At 43.0% G+C, this 14171-nt stretch overlaps 1 long non-coding RNA gene across 1 annotated transcript; it reads right to left on the bottom strand.

Annotated features, from left to right (window-relative positions):
- LOC119440914 (uncharacterized) lies at nt 1-12321 on the bottom strand. The gene is made up of 3 exons (XR_005189672.2): nt 11411-12321; nt 8193-8281; nt 1-150 (listed from the first exon to the last, which is right to left on the bottom strand). It is a non-coding gene; the product is annotated as an uncharacterized LOC119440914 (long non-coding RNA).
- Nucleotides 12322-14171: the final 1850 nt, after the last annotated feature.

Here is a 14171-nt window from a genome sequence, read left to right as displayed (position 1 = left end):
CTGAAAGCAATATGAACAGAGATAAAACTTTATTGCAAAGTTCACTACTACAGCACATTACCCAATTGCTGCAAGGGGTACCAGTGCACTGATTTCAGTCTCTTTTCCATAACTTCCTTTGACACGGTGTCGTCCACGTTGTGAAAACAGCTGCACAAACAAATGAACCATTATTGTCATACGACAGAAGACTAAGTACAATACTTGTTGTGTTGATTAATACACTGAGAAATGAGGAATTGAGCATAAACATTAAAAGACTAACAAGTGGTGAAAGCAGCACAAGTAATATTTATGACTGTTTTGAAGCCAGCTTTGTGGCTGGTGAAGGGCCAATTGGAAGCAAATGCATATTTTCAAGTAATTGTAGGCCAGGCACACCAAGCTGTTTTCATTACACAGATTCCTATTGAATAGCAGCAATAATCCCAACATAGGCCTTACTGCATACCTGCTTGGTTAATTAATAATAGTACACACCGTAAGTTTGCACATTATGAAAATTCACATATTTTTCCCCCTCCCACACAATGACCACACTTACAACTCAACACTGCAACCGGTGGCCTGGTTTTGACTTCGACTGATGATAATGGCCAGCTGCGGATGCCTGTGGCAGTACCAGCACTGGAGCTATCTAGTGCTATATGCACAAAGCTAGTATTTTTCCCTTTTTTTTTGTCAGTCTAGACAGGTCATGCCGCGCATGCATGGAGTGATCAGACTGCTAGCGTGCCACATAAGGTCGCAAGCTAGCTATAGCACCCACTTCAAGCTCAAAGCATTTCAACATGCTTTGTAGAATGGCAGTCGTTAATTCAGAAGGTACTTCGGCGTCAGCAAAGTACACATCTGCCGTTAGAGATGGCCGCATGCAAAGCTGAATGCTACCAGCAAGGCAAGCAGGAATTTCCGCTGACCCAAGACTGATTTTTACTCGCAAGTTGAAGTAGCAGTGCTTTATAGCTCAGAAGCCTCTGGACAGCTGTTCTGTGTAAATATAAATGATACAGAAGGAGGCTCGCCGACTTACAAGGAAGCAGGGCATTCCAACTACAAACTTCAATGCAAGCAGCGACTGGATGATGTGCTTCATGTGGCGGCATGGGCTTCATGAGTGTGCTGTGTAAATTTAAATGATACAGAAGGACGCTCGCCGACTTACAAGGAAGCAGGGCATTCCAACTAACAACTTCAACGCAAGCAGCAACTGGATGATGTGCTTCATGTGGCGGCATGGGCTTCATGAGAACATGTCAGCAGCTGCCTTCTACATACAAAGAATCACAGACTTTCAGTATTTGTGATCATTCCCTGGCACCGGGAGGCAAGTTTAGAAGGCTGCCAGTGGAACTGTTCTGTCCATTGGTCCTAGAGGCACAGAACATGATTTCTGATGACACTTGTCACCAAAAGCTTCAAGAGAACTGGCATCTGAAGCTCAACTGACACCACTGAGGACCACCTACTATGGGACGACACTACTGAAGTTTCAGAAACTGGAGGGCCAGCCAGAAGTGCAGATTTCTTAAGCTTAAATTCTTATTTGAAATGTATGTTTTCAAGGTTCGAAAATAAGACTTGTCCATTCTTGTAAGTTACACCTTTGTTTGATTCTTTGGTAGCTGGCTTTTCGACACAATCTTAGTGTGCCGTAGATTAGGCTGAACTAGGTGGCTGTGGAAATTAACTTAAGATTTTACCCTGCATATAACATAGCCTTCCACTTTGTGTCATTTTCTTAAGTGCTTAAAATAGGAATAAACAAATGCATAAAAAATACCTAGTGCGTATGCTCGTTCCACAAGAAGTATGCTGCAAAGTATCAGCAGGACTGGTATACTGTAGTGATTCCTTTCCCTTCATTTCTATATTCCATTCTTATCATCCACTGCACATAGCCAGCCAATCATGATCATGTAGGCAGAATGCTACCCTTACAACGCACAAAACAATTCCAATAGAATAATTAAACTATCCCAGCCCTAGATGCTTTCATAAAGTGTTTATGTAGCACATGGGCATCATACATGAGCTAAATATTCATGTACCTGTCCACAATATTTTATAAATGCTGTAACCACAAGGAAGTTTTCACATATACTGAAAAGTTTTCACAGCTGAAGTCATGATAATGTTAAATTTGTTTAAATACATTGGTACCTCTGACCAAATATTAATGGCAAATCGACAATAGAATGGATTTCAATAATACTTTAGAGGGAATGTGGGTGGCCAGCTTCAAACTTGAGCGCCATGTGACATTAGCATAACTGCAGCATGAATGCATCCTGTGATGTATCCAAGTTTTTGTGATTGAGCCTACTTCAGCAAGTTGTCTGGGGGGATGTATGAGCTGAAGCAAGAGGCCAGAACAGGGACTGCTTGCACGAAGCCATTTACTGATGGGCAAACTTACCAAGCAGTAGAAAGGTACTTCAGGCTTCTAATTTCGTTGCGCTGTGTCCGGCAGCGCCTGAGGCAAACATATAGCCGAGCTTTCAAGCGACCTTTTACTATTGGCCTACTCATTCACATAGGGTCACAACACAATTACCTGCCTGTCTCCAGTGGGTGAAACTTTCCCAAGAGAATTTTTTGCCCTGCTACTTTGGTGAGTGCATCAGCTCAGTTTGTCTTGTCAAAATGGCTCCCGCTACTTCACATGTAGAGTGCATTTGTTTGATTGCCCTTGTAGATTGCCCTCCTCGGCCGCAGGAAGTCGTAGGTTCAATTTCTACCACCGCACGGCGCCCACTGATTCAAATGGACACAAGTGTACCCCAGCATGGCGTTCGGTTTTCTTCAGGGAGAGGAGCCTGTGCTCTAAATACCAGTCAAAACCCTCATGAGCACAAAAAGAAGTAGGCCTGGGCCATTCCCAATAGTGGCAATTTCCCATGTGGTGCCCCAAATTCCCTTTCCAAGCGCTGAGGTCCCATAATGGCCAAGCACCAGGTGCAGTGCAAGAACCTTATGAGTGTTGTTTATGTGTGTGGACTGCTTGAAAACTCTTGAGGACTGTGAATGAAGGAAGAAGAAACAGAAGGCGAGCCAGGCGCAGATTGCGTGCTTGGCAGTGTTCAGAAAAGAAACAATAGAGAAGGAAGAAGAGAGGTGGGTGCCAAATGGGCAGAGGGGGCTAGCAACTTAGAAGACGCAGGACCAGTGCGCTGTTTCGGGAGCTCCTGCCGTGGTATCTGAGGCAGCCCTGAGGACAACGCGCCTGCCTGTTGGTGCAGACGCAGAGTGGCGCCTGGCGTGATGCCGTTTGGAGCAGGCCTGGCTGTAGCCTGCTCGTAGCCACCTGTTGGAGCATCTTTAGGCTGTGTCCGGGGTGAGGCCTAACCGAGGCCTTTGCTTTGAAGCCGCCTCTTGCTCGAGGTGGCATGTGAGGTTGTGGCGGTGGAAGCAACCCGCCCGACAGCCATTCGAGTCCTCGGGCCACGGTAATGCAGCCGTCGCCTGCCTCAACTGATGACCATTGCCGTCACCCTGCCTTGGCTGGCCTTCCACGAGGGTCATCATGCCTTGGGTCGCCTCCAATGGAAATCGTCGAGACAGCTAGACGATCTACCACTGATCGACGACACCATCAGGAATGTAGCCATGAGACGTACTTGCTCTTTTCTTGAACGCTGCGCGTAGGACTTAGTGTAGACGTGTTTGTTTTAGGGACCTTTGATATGTATTCTGTGTTTAGTGCTTGTCTTGTTACAGTCTTATCATCTTAAATTTTGGTTCACATCAGTTCGCGCGTCTCTGACGTTCATTACTGCTTGACTGCACACAGACATACATGCCAAACAACTATCCATCACACCAGACCGGGAGCATGCTTGTACCTATTTCACCGGTAGGTACCTAGCGGCTGCACTTGCCTCAAGGCAGCCGAGGCTGATGCTCTTCAACAAGGCCATCTGTCGTTGGACAATAAGTGCCCAGAGAGCACGCATGAAATCTCTTTCAAGATGTGAACCCTCACAAGAAGCCGAGCACCAGGCCAAGGGACATCTCTACCCATCAGAAAGAAACGGAGGTTTTCTGGCGGCGCGGGGATTTGAACTCAGTACCTCCCACATACGAGGCGGATGCTCTACTGCTATACCACTACTGCGGTAGATTCATCCAGTTGAAATGGTTAGTCATGAGGATCTGAGACCGCTTTAGCATCCAGGAGAACCAAAAATTGGGCAAGCTGTTATGTATTCATGGTTGAAATGTTGAAAGCGGCATGGGCAAACGCAGACAAAGGAGTGCTTGCACTCTCTTCATTTCTCTGCCTCTCGGTCTGCATTTGTTTTTTAACTGCTTTAAACATTCTAATCGCTTTAGCTGTACCCATGACTGTTATTTTCATTGTCGACCTATTACAGCACCTGGCATTGTGTATATAGCACAGCATGACTAACATGGGAGTGCCAATGTTGCTGTAAGTGACTGCCATGTACTTAACAGAAAAATTTATGGAGGCGTAATGGAATAAGATGAGCGTCTACAGCTCCAACAGTATCCCATATTATTATTATTAAGCCCTTGTCTTCAATGAGCCTACTGGATAATTATTAGGATAGGAACTTTTCCTTGTGTGTGTTGAGGGCTTTACTAAATGCATTAGGAGCAAGTTTGAATTTTTTTGAGGCTACAGCACCAAGTAGTTCACAAGAAAGTTTCTCACTATTAAGCAACAATGGGAAAGAAGCATTGTTGCTAATATTCAGTAACAGTGACGCACGCTGTTTGCGGCGGTATGCATGAGGAAACAGTTCCCTTTCTTTTTGCTTTTTAGTTTCGCAAGTTTGAATTTGACTGTAGCACGCTGATGCCTACAAGATGAAGAGAAGATATACAATAAAGCTTGCTCAGAGTCGGTTACTTTAGCGAGCCCTGCTCAGATTCTGATCGAGATGTATGAAGCTATGCATGGACTAAATGTACTATCACATATTTCTACTACTAGCACTAAACTTAGTACTAAGTTAAACAGAAAGATACTAAAGAACTCTTCCCTGATACCCAACAACAAACAGCATGCTTGTGTGTGCGTCACTGATGCAGAATGTAACTAACACTTTAATTGTGTTGCCTCAAAAATGAACTTTTTTGAGAACTACCGAATGCTCCGTCCCCAAATAAGGTACGAAAAAAGCAACCTCCTCCCACAGTGGCTAGTAAGGCTGCAGCTAAGCCCCTAACGATTACAATGAAAAGCATGCAAGTTATAAATTGGCTAGATTGCCATGCAGCGCATAATACAGGATGCCATTGACCCATGGGCGAAAGCCGTATACCCTGCCGTGATGAGTGCTACAGGTGCTGCAAATGTTATCGCAAGCAATTATAATGCTGACACTGCCATCCTAGACACGCTGTTCTGCGTAAGTAGCTGAAGGGCCTCCTGCAACAACTTGGCATTCAAGACAATGCCATCACTGTGGAAGACAAATTGGAGTCAGATCTATCACCAAACTTGTCAAACGGGTGAATATGGTCTCAAAACAAGCACTGGTGTTGCAGTTTTGAGGCAAACCAATGAATGCACACAGGTTGAGAAGCAGCAGAAAGTTCGAAAAACTGAATTGGTAAACTTGATTCAGGGTATCAAGGTAAGAATATGCCACCGACACTCAAGGCAGGCAGATGGATTTGTTTTGTGCCCATGTGAACGAGCGAGCCTGATGCACAAGATCGCAAAAAAATCTCGACCAATTCTGTTGCCTCAGATGCTGCTGGATGCAGTGCAGTGGCAAATAAAGACCTGAAGTGCCTTCAGAAAACCAACTTACTTGGTTGGTTTTGCTTTCTCGTTTTTTGATCTGCTATGTACTCCTTCCGAGTAATCATTATAGATGCAGCATCTGCTTTTTAAGTCTTGTTTTTTTAGGTTATTATTTGCTGGGCCAGCGCACATGCTTCAACCTACCTTCACATATTTTTAGAGGCAAGCGTCATGCTGTGCGATAATCTGGATTGTCTCTTATCACCTCTGGTATACTAGGCCGTACCAATCTGTCATGGCACATGGCTATGATGTGGTTGTATTAGGGGGTCCTAGTGACTCCAATATTTGGTTGCTTTATCATTAATGTGATGCCCCATGATGGTCTTGTTCAGTACTTATAAATATCACATTTCTTCAGTAAACTGCAGTTGAAAGTAAGCGCCAAACCCGTGTTTACGCAAACCGATCTCTGCTCTACCATTTTCCAGTGATTATGCTCTCAGTAACGTGCTTAAATAGATTCTCATTTTCTACGGAAATTGTTCATGTGTGTCACAATGGCTCATAGAGAGATTCAGCTATACCTTTGCAATCCTCCACCTTGAAATCCCTATTCATCGGCTTACAGTAAGAGTCTTAAAATCGATTTCGCTCCTTTACAGACACTTTCGCCCATATTTTCACTGCACATGCTTTCGCTCTTCCCTTATATCCTCACAATTTTCTAGTGGCCCCATGACCTGTGCAGCACTCTCCAAGTGAAACAACTTATTCCATACATTTGCACTCAGTAATTTCATTTCTGTAAGTTCTGTACTAGACACTAGCTAATTATTTTATTCCTTAAAAATTTTATTTCTCTTTCATAGCAATTACTCCGGCTGCTATTAGAAAATAGCAAAACATTATTTTTATAATGCCTTCAATGAATCAACCTTCAATGATTTAGCCTGCATATCATGTACAGCATGCAGCTCTTCTGCAATGTTTCACCTTAATCCAAAATTTAACTATCTCGATCTAGATGCAGATGCTTGCTATGCATTGCCCTTCTTGTGATTACTTTTATATGTGCACCTATGATTCATTGCAGTGTTCTTAGAGTATCACGGATGAACATCAGTTCTTCCTATTTATGGAGGTGGTGTTATGCAGGCAGTGTCTGACAAATTGAACATCTTTCCTAAAGTTCGGAAAGCAGACACAATTCTATATGAAGGAAGAATAGAACCTGATAACCTTTCTTTCTCATACAATCACCCCCAATGAATATATACACAAAAGAAAAACTAAATTTTCTTTTAGTTATATATAACCTAAGAGTAACTCATTACTCATTAGTTTGCTGAGCTATCTACAACTGAAACTGTTGCAGCATGTCAGAAATGCTACAGTGCATTGCACATTATGTTTATCATCAGTAAATGAGCATTTTCAGGCATCAAGCTCAGCATATCAAAGATATGATTTTGGCCTTTGGGAGGTTAAAATGTCCACAATTTTGGCCATCAATTCCATCCCGTATGATATAGGCCACATGACAACACAAACGCATCCAAATAAGCTAACATGTTGACATCTTCAATGCCTATAAAATCGTCAGCAACTTTCCATTTGTTGTTGCTTATATGAAGACCAAATTTACATGTCCCTTGCATAAACTTATGGCAAGAATATCATGATCACAAGTATTAATTTCTATAATTATGACTTAAACTCACTCTAAAACATAATCTAATAAATGTAGCACTGACATATATACATACCTGGCCAAAATATACCCAGAGCCTAACTAGTGTTGGCCAATTAAATGAGGAAATATAACTTATTTCACTTAAAATATAGTCTATGGTACTTTACCCAAACATGACTCGAAGGAAACTGCACAAATCTGAGTGGCGATGTGGGCTTGTTGGTTGTTTATGTTGAAATGAGCGAGCTGTAGCGCGAACAGGGAATAAAGATATGAGAAGGCACAATGAAGTGCTACGTGTGTGTATTCTTTGTGCCTTCTCGTGTATTTTTCCCTGTGCGTGCTACAATTCGCTCGTTGCACAAATCTGTTACCAAGCTTCTTATCGTCATTTATTTCACCTTTAAGGGCCTCTGTCAGGGCATTACGTTAGGGGTGGCATATTCATGCAGTCGTCTCTAGCATTCACTCAAACCATTACCAAATGTTCACACCCTAAATGTATAATTGCTTTTAATGATGAACAAGTCTGCAATTCTATTGTCTGCGAGCATCGACAATACATATCCTGACCTCTGCAGTGACTGATCTGCTACAAATTATCTTTGAGGTTCTTAAGCTGCGTGATTTTGTACTTTTATGTTTAATAATGCACTAGGTGAGACCATGAGTATACTTTATATGGCTTCGTTTTCAAATTTAAGTAACTTCAGGGTGATGAACACACACACACTTATGGAAACATGAAAATGAGAACCAGAGGGGGTTTGAATTTACCATGTTTTTTCCATTTCCTGCCGATAGCCAGGAGGTGCTCCAGCAATGACAGTCCCCTGTCTGCACCGCCCCATGAAGGCCAGCTGCCACTGAGAAAACACGGATTATTATTATTACCAGATATTAGCTAGCAGCATCACATATGCAAGCCGACTTGTGTAGAACATTGCAAGACAGTTGAAGTGACATGTACATTAGGTGAATATTCATTTAAGACACATGTAACTGCAGTCATCCGTGTTGCTGACTGCATGTCTCTGCCTGCAGAGTAATGCAAATAGGCGTGCAGCTAACATGATATATGAAGCTCAAGTGCACTGTGTAGGTTATCAAGTTAGGTGTTGTTCTCTAGAGGTCTTTGTGATCAGTACACGTGATGCTATATGCACTGAAATGTGATGGTAAAGAACCGAGTGCTCCCAGTCATTCCATGAACTCAATACTATTGCTGCAGCTACGTGATAGCAGAAGGCTGTATGCACAAGTTCAAAGAGCTACCTAAAACAGGGTGCATGCCATAATTGATTACATGAATCAGTAGAAAAATGTCACTTGGTGGCTGCCACTAGACATGGGAATGGTTAAGTAGCGCTGCAAAGTGCTACTCAATGCTGGTTCCTAATTCCTTACATAACATTCACTACGTCAAAGAACAATGCCACTAAGTCCTGACCTGTCTGCCATGCAGATAAAGGTTACGCATTGCTGAAGTTGTGCTTGCAGGATGTGAAAAAAAGCTGTCCAAAAGAGAATTTAGCACATGGACAAGAATGTCAAAATGAAATCTAACCTCACTAAAGTTGTGGTATAGTGGCGACATTTCACACAATATTTCAATAGAACCATGAAAATTTCTGTTAAATTGAAAGCTTGCCTATATTGTTGTGTTGTACCCATGTATTAGTGCTATGACAAATGAAGGATCTAAGTTGACAGATGAAGCGACAAACTTAAAATGTCCACGTGCATACATGCTAAAAGGCAGTTTCCCTGTTTCATTACATTTTCCAAACTCTTGCAGAGCTGTTGTATACTCTACGAGTACAAAGCATGGCTCGATAATAGAATAAACCGCACAGTATGTGCTGCCACGCTAACAAATTGGTAAAAGAAAAACAAGGAAAGCTTCTGCTGTCATGATTTTACCATTAAGTGGGCTCAAATACTACACGAACACATATATCGAGAAAAAAAATTGGTTTCAACAAATGCAAGCAACGTGTGGAGTCAGCCCTATTATAACAGTTACCAACTCATGTGAGCAGAAAAGCAGGTGAGAGCACACTGGCTCAGGCTGAGCCATTTGCCTTTCCTGTAAATAAATCCTCACACTCTGAAGCTCATATTGATACTCCCTTCAGTCACGGTGTACATAATTGTGTGCACAACTTATTTTTGCCATTTCTGTGCAGCTGTGTCAAGGAAATGACCACAAAAACTAATCTTAGGGTAAATTAAACATTATGGTTACCTCAAGTACCTTCATTTCACTTCTGAGGGAAATGTATCGCTACCGAAGATAGCTTTGGAGAAGGCACTACAGTGTTTGACGGAAGGTGTGATGTGGGACATTTCTGTAGCAATTGCAAAATAATTTTCTTCTTTCTAGTAAAGCTTGCAACCAATAATTAACTTGTGCAGGTAACACACTAGTGATTCAGTAATTTTTTATGAAGAGACCTATCATTACAGCGTGCACAACAATTAGACACCTAATCACGCTGTAATTATAGTGAATCATCATAATATGCAGTCATTCTACCATCTTGACTTGCTCTTAATGGAGTTCATTGCTGCACATCTATGCAGCCGACATGACACGAAAACAATTTAACACTTTATCAGTAACAATCTCTCTCATTTTTGGAATGTTGTAGTAATCTTACAGTTCAATGCAAGCAACGGCGTAAAAGTTCCTTCACTGCTAAGAATGACTGTTCTCAAATTTTACGCATAGCAGTTATATCCACTAGAGAAGAAAAAAAAAACTCATGATGCAAACAGCCGCAGCTATGCTGTGTAAACATTTGTATAGCCTTTCATATGAAAGTACCGCACAGTTGAGGCCACCTAAAAATACTGACAAGGAAGCTGTGCTGGACAGCTCTCTAGCTAGTGGCATCAGCAACAGCAGCAAATAGTAATAACAAAAGTTGATAATTAATAATTGCATTTAGTAATGTCACCAGGGTGATTTGGCGGTCCGCCAGCATGACAAAGCCCACTAATATAAACGAAGTTGGTTAAAATTCGGCTAGACGAATCGCCTAGCAGCCAGCCAGGTACACTCCGTCTCTGCAAAGACTATTACAAGGTGCCGCGCACACCACAGTGAAATAAATGCAAATGATATAGCTACATCCAGCTCCAAAACTACAACGCTGAATTCAAACACATAAAATAATACAAGATATTTCATAGCGTGTAGCATAGCATGACTCGAAACAAGGACGATCGATCGAATAACGCAGACCTTCAATCAAATTAATATGACAGTCAGCCTCTGTGCTAGTAGATCATTCGTACTTGTAATTGGGTTGACAGGGTCCGATGTACATACGCCACGAACTCCAAGGCAAACATAACAATAATAGGGACTGTAGACGAAACTGAAGGAGCGGATTCGCCCGCTTGTGTTTTCAGCCAAAACCGCATTCACGCGATTTTGTGCGCGAGCGACGAAACGGGCCGTCGCGCGAACAGATCGCTTGGTCTTTTCGCTCAATCGCTCGGTTCTAGAAATTTAGAATACGTCGCTCGTCGCCCGGAAGTGCTATGAGCGACTAGCCAATAGCGCGAAGCCGGAACTGTATATACATCAGTCAAGTACTACCGATTGTCGCACGGAACGAGCAAACGACTAGATTTTGATACGTGCAAGGATAATAACGTAGTGAAATATTTAGAAATATTTATGCTGCTCTTTACACTAAAACCCGTTAAATTAATAAAGCAAGCGTCACGCCAGTTTCGGCGAGTATTTGCTGCCCTCATAAAGGCAACACCGGGGAGACGTCGCTCGTCTCGTCGCTTGCATGCTGTACGACTTGTAGGCGACGAACGAACGCGACAGCCATCTCCATCGCGTCGCTTGTTGTCGCGCGCAAGATTGCGTGAATGCGGTTTATACTTTACGCGGTATCGCAACACGCACTGCTTCAAAATTATGCAAATAGCACATAGCAAGAGGGGGGGGGGGAGGGGGGGATTGTACGTACCTTTGTAAAAGTTGCGACTGGAAGTGGCAATCGCCAGGCACGCATTCTCTTCAGAAAAGGTCTTCTCGGACGCCGCCGTCTACGTACGTGGCAGCTCCATCAGCAGTGACGCGGTTTGTGCAGTTTCACGTTGAGCACTGGCATATAATCATCACTGCACTGCGACAACGCGCAGCCACGGTATTCAAAAGTTGAACCGTGCGCGCGACACATACAAACAAAGCGATCGCCGAGGGCCGCGCCGGTGAAGGCGCCCGCTGCTTCCCTTTACTTACAGTCGCGTTAAACTGCGTTGATGAGGACTCGTTCCGATTGCGTTCACGAATAACACACAAACCGCGGAGAACATTGCGTTAACACGGATGCACGAACGAAAATTACACACGAAAACAGGCCTCGGTATCTGACAGCTGCCGTCCATGTGCTGCCGGCGCAGCAAGCTTACCAGTGTTGCCAAGCGATACATTGCATTGGACATTCCACGTTTGGTTTCGGTTTGGATTTCACTGAATGTGTCAAAACTTTAGCTTGGTGGTAATTTTTGGCAGTATTTCATTTAATGGGGCTTGAATAAAGTATCTAGATTGACTGATGTAGCAAACTTTTTGTCTGTGCTTGTGCAGTAGCTGATATAACGAATAGGAATTCGTGCAGCAGGTTTCCTAACTCATGCTTTAATATTCCCAGGCTGCTTTACATAGGCCGGTATATATGATTGCAAAAGTATATGATCATGCTCTCTCTCAAAAAGTAGACATATTCATCGGGTGTGGTTGTGAGCCAACGTGCAAAACGATGAGTTGATTGTGTGTGTTTCTGCGATAAAATTCACTTCAACTCGTTACTACCTGCTCGGTGCAAGCACATTCATTTCGATCGAGATGCTTTGCCTATAGCTGCAGTGCAAAGCATCGCATGTGTTACGTGCAGTATAGCTACATCTCGAATATAAGGCCATGCTGTCCGGCAGGCGCGGTGCAGACGGCAGTAGCGCACCCAGGACCTCTGCCGGGGGGGGGGGGGGGGGGGGGGAAGCAATCACTTTACATAATATGTAATTACCTTGCTTTAGCCAGAGGAATCCAACAGCAACTCAAATGCCTAATAACTATAATACAAAACATAATTATAATAATAAATAATAATTATAATAATTATAATTTTAATATATAAGGGTGATGACAATGTTTATTTCTTCAGCGTTTTACTCAAAGTAATTTAAGAGTGAATGAGTAAATCGAAGACAGTAGGTGATAGAGTGTTTTTGTTAATCCGGAAAATTCGACCTCAAGCCATCTCCTGAATGGTAATGACAGTGTGCACTGAGCGCTGAAGGTGCACGTTGGACTGGTGGGGCTGGACGCGTGAGTGGAGGGGGGGGGGGGGGGGTTACAACTACAATTTAGGTATACTTTTAAATCCTTATATGGCAATATAAGGCGCTTACTTGCAGCCATATATGACAGTAGAACGCCTATTTGTACCCTTATATGACGTTATAAAGCCTTACTTGCAGTCATATATGGTAGTATTAGGCCATATCTGGACCCTTATATGGCAGTGTAAGGCCATATCTGGACCCTTATATGGCAGTATAAGGCCATATATGGACCCTTATATGGCAGTATAAGGCCATATATGGACCCTTATATGGCAGTATAAGGCCGTATCTGGACCCTTATATGGCAGTATAAGTCCTTACATGGATCCTTATATGGCAGTATAAGGCCTTATATGGGCACTTATATGTCCAAATATGGCCATATATAAAACATATAAGGGCCATATCTGACATTTTCGTAAGGGAACCGACAATATACCTGTAAGCAAATTGAAGAACGTAACTAATTAGGGCATGCTATCGAGGGACATTTCCGCGTGAGCATCATGTCAAAAAGCTGACAAATTCGCGATGAAGACCAAGCACCCGTCCTTGAATTCTATAATTCAGTGTGGATGCGTTATGATCCGCCAGCCTAAAATAGGCAAAGCCAGTGGTATTTTGTCAGATATCGTCTACTACCTTCATGTATCTTAATTCGGATCCAATGCCTTTTTCTAAATGGCTCGAAGCACTACGCGTGGATCGTGCCTCATAAAGATCATTCTATGTCGTATGTATAACGGCTCGTTCCCTCAAACACACTTTGCACAACGAAAGGGAGGGTAGCAAGTGACCATGATAAGTAGCAGTTACTATAGACCGTAGCAACTGACCATGGAAGAGCTTTGGGCGTCCTAACCTATCGACGTACAGAGTTGCCAGCATTCGGGTTGAGCGGAGCGTCCTAAATATGGTGGTAATCATACATCCAACTACATTGATTGACCAAGCTGACCTGCACCACTTTGCCGCAAGAGATTGTTCCTATAATCCAGGAAGCTCTACCACACAACAATAAGAATTAGGTTCACCGCACGATGAAGTATTGCCATCCGAGCACTGCCGTGTTTTCCCTAGACTTGGGAATTCTTAAGAGGTTCTAAAGAAATCAATACCTTTGAGTGGTATAGTGGGCAAGAGTATCCCTAATAGAACCGTGAATGTGCTAGCCTACAGGTCATAGTGGTTTTCCACCTTACAGTTCGAACTCACCAACACTCTGGTAAGCCACCCCATGCAGCCGGACTTACAAAAGTGTTATCATTCGTTTCACTTATATTTGTGGGCCACAGCTAGGGTATGAATCAGGTTAGGCTATTACACAATTTTATTGTGCTGATCCTAGCTCGCTGTGACACAGGCCTGTCAAATGAACGT

Source organism: Dermacentor silvarum, chromosome 2, assembly GCF_013339745.2.
Source record: "Dermacentor silvarum isolate Dsil-2018 chromosome 2, BIME_Dsil_1.4, whole genome shotgun sequence".
NCBI lineage: Eukaryota > Metazoa > Arthropoda > Arachnida > Ixodida > Ixodidae > Dermacentor > Dermacentor silvarum.
This window is presented reverse-complemented; position numbering and strand designations above follow the sequence as displayed.